At 52.4% G+C, this 3178-nt stretch overlaps 1 pseudogene; it reads left to right on the forward strand.

Moving 5' to 3' along the window:
- The first annotated feature begins 1294 nt into the window (after nucleotides 1-1294).
- LOC103251280 lies at nucleotides 1295-2809 on the forward strand (annotated as a pseudogene).
- Nucleotides 2810-3178: the final 369 nt, after the last annotated feature.

Raw genomic sequence — 3178 nt, forward strand, 5'->3', positions numbered from 1 at the left:
CGGTGGCTCAATATTCAAGCCTCTTATAAAAGGGAAAAGAGACAAATTCATAGTTTTGTTTTCTACATTGACTCTCCTATTTTTCACACAAAAAACATGAAAAATAATGAGTTTGATTTTGTTTCCCACTATGTTTTTAATTCACAGTCACATTTTTAGAATTTAAATTGTATTTGAAAAAAAGAATAACTGTCTCTTAATTATCACAGAATTTTATTGTTGAAAGACTCTTTTAAAGTTATCTCTTCCATGGTTTGTCAACTAGGTAGCTATATGTTCAGTGGGAAAGGTGAAACACCTTTGTGTTTATGGAAACCTCTAGAATGAGGATGCCAAGAAAAGGAAGGAAAGGAGGAGGTGAGGGAAAGAAAGGAGATGTATCCCCAGAATGGTGGAGGCAGGGAAAAAGGCACAGGCATTTGATGCTTGGTGGAGTTGACCTTTGTTTGGTGAATGCTGATCAAGTTCCACATCTCATTTTCAGTTGAAGAAGTTTTTACCTATTGCAATTTCGGCTACTTGTCGCTTGCAGCCCTGAATAAACAAGCATGAGATTTAGTGTAAGGAAGGTGACTTTATTTCAAAAGCCAGCAGATGGGAAAATGACCAGGTTCATGACTCAAATAAACCATTCCAAAATTTTAGACTGGATAGAGGATCTTAAGGGGAAAAGATGGAATGAGGAATATCTGGGGGCAGTACAGGGAGCTGATCTTCCTTCAACAGTTATCTCAGATCGTTCTCCACCTGGAGACTTGCTTCCACGGTTATCTTGAATCATTGTCCACTAGGAGGGCTGATAATAATCCCAACTGCGGGCATCAGATAATTCGGTTGTGGGGTCTCCAGACTCTGCTGTTATTCAGCCTCTGGAATTTCTCAAGCAAGTGCATAATTAGAGTAGAAACGAAAGATAAATCTCTAAAGTATAAGCTAAGAAAGAAAAAGACTTAAAATCTCAAGTTACACTATGGTTGTGGTTGAATTTAAAAAGAAAAGAAAGGGCTTAAAGCAGTTTCTCAAAAGCTGAAATGGAAATTCTCAGTTACAGAGTGAGGACCAAGTGTCCTCACACTTGTCCAACAGGAGGTGCATCCCCTGGCAGCAAACTTTCTGTCTTATCACCTAAACTAAACCCCTATCATCTTAGAAATGTAGCCTAGTTGGAAGACTTCCCCCTTCTTTCTGTTTGCATTTTAAACTTGTGACAACTTTCTCAGTTTTTTCCAGACTTCCAGTCAGTGCTTAGTGATATACCTTGAAATACCCAAATCTACATGCCCAGACAGTTCACATGAACAAAGTCGGTTTCCTGCTTCCCAAGGGCCGGGATTAGGAGCCGCCTGAGGTCGGTGCTGCAGCCCCCGGCGCCCCTGACAGGTCCTTCTGCAAAGTGGTATGGCAGAGCAAATTCCAGCATGTGTTTGAACAGTCGGTCAAGAATGACCAGTGCTATGAGGACATTCGAGTGTTCCGTGTTACCTGGGACAGCACTTTCTGCGCCATCAAGCCCAAGATCCTGGCAGTGATTGTGGAGGCCAGCAGCGGGGGCACCATCCTGGTGCTACCGCTAAGCAACACGGACTGCAGGACCTTTCCTGGACATTGACAGGTGTCCCCACAACGGCGAAGTCATCGCCAACTGCTGGGAGGACTGCACAGTCGTGGTTTTGCAGATCCTAGAGAACGGGCTGAGCTCCCCACTGACGGAGACGGTGGTGGTGCTAGAAGGATATATCAAACCAGTGGGTATTGTCACCTGGCACCCAATAGCCCGAAACGTGCTGCTCAGTGCAGGCTGTAACAACGTGATACTCATCTGGAACGTGGGCACCGCGGGGGAGCTTTACCACCTGGACACCCTGCACCCTGACCTCGTCTACACCGCGTCAGCTGGAACCACAACGGCAGCTTCTTTTGCTCGGCTTGCAAGGACAAAAATGTACGCATCGTCGACTCTCACCGTGGCACCCTGGTGGCAGAGCTGGAGAAAGCTCAGAAGGGCCCCCGGCCCCTGGTCCCTGAGGGCCATCTTCCTGGCAGACGGAAAGGTGTTCACCAGGGGTTTCAGTCACACGAGCGAGCGGCAGCTGGTGCTCTGGGACCCAGCAAACCTCGAGGGGTCCATGGCCCTGCAGGAGCTGGACTCGAGCAACCGGGCCCTGCCCTTCAATGACCTGGACACCAGCGTGGTCTACGTCTGCGGCAAGGGCGACTCCAGCCTCTAGTACTTTGAGATCACAGACGACCCCCACTCCATCCACTTCCTGAACACGTTCACCCGCAAGGAGCCCCAGAGGGGCATGGGCAGCACGCCCAAGAGGCGCTTGGAGGTCGCCAAGTGCGAGGTCGCCCCGTGCTACAAACTGCAGGCGCTCAAGGGTGAGGCCATCGCCTGCCTGTGCCAAGAAAGTCCGACTTCTTCCAGGAAGATCTGTATGGGAAAACCGTCTGGCCCAAGGCGCCTCCCTGGAGGCGGACGGAGCAGGTGAGAGGGCGGGATGCAGCCCCCCCCCTCACCTCGCTCCGGGAGGCCTCCGTGCCCCGCGATCAGCAGGACCTGAAGGTCAGCCAGGGCAACGTGCCGTCCAACAGCCGGCCCACTGTGGCCCCAGGCGCCACCCGCTCAGTCCGCTGCCGCCACTGCTGATGCCACTCCCAGCGGCAGCCTGGCTGGAGCCGGGAAGGCTGGGAAGCGGGAGGAGGTGATGCGGGAGTTGCGGGCCCTGAGGGCGCGGGTCATGAGCCGGGGGAGCGCACTGGCCGCCTGGAGGAGCTGCTGGGCCGCATGGAGAATGTCGACCGGTAGGCCACAGCCCCAGACGCCGCTGCTCACCTCCTTCACTTCTTTTTCCCTCGCGGCGGGTCAGGGGTGGTTCCCAGCTTGACCCATCCTGGCCCCGGGCTGGAGCTAGCACCTGGCTTTGGTCATTGCTACTATGGAGAATTTTTGTACCAAGAAAGCTCACCTGTCCTCTGAGAGACCATCTTCCCACCCCCACCCAGCCCCCTCGTCCCTCCCCAGGGGAGGCTGGAGGGACAGGAGCTATATTTTCATTCCACATAAAATTCTCTTTCTAAAAGCTAACACAGCCGGGCTCGGTGGCTCAGCCTGTAATCCCGCGCCTTTGGGAGGCTGAGGTGAGTGGATGGCCTGAGCCCGCGGGTTCGAGACCCG

Source organism: Carlito syrichta, unplaced genomic scaffold (assembly GCF_000164805.1).
Source record: "Carlito syrichta isolate Samal-C Ts95f unplaced genomic scaffold, Tarsius_syrichta-2.0.1 Scaffold138565, whole genome shotgun sequence".
In the NCBI taxonomy this organism is placed as follows: domain Eukaryota; kingdom Metazoa; phylum Chordata; class Mammalia; order Primates; family Tarsiidae; genus Carlito; species Carlito syrichta.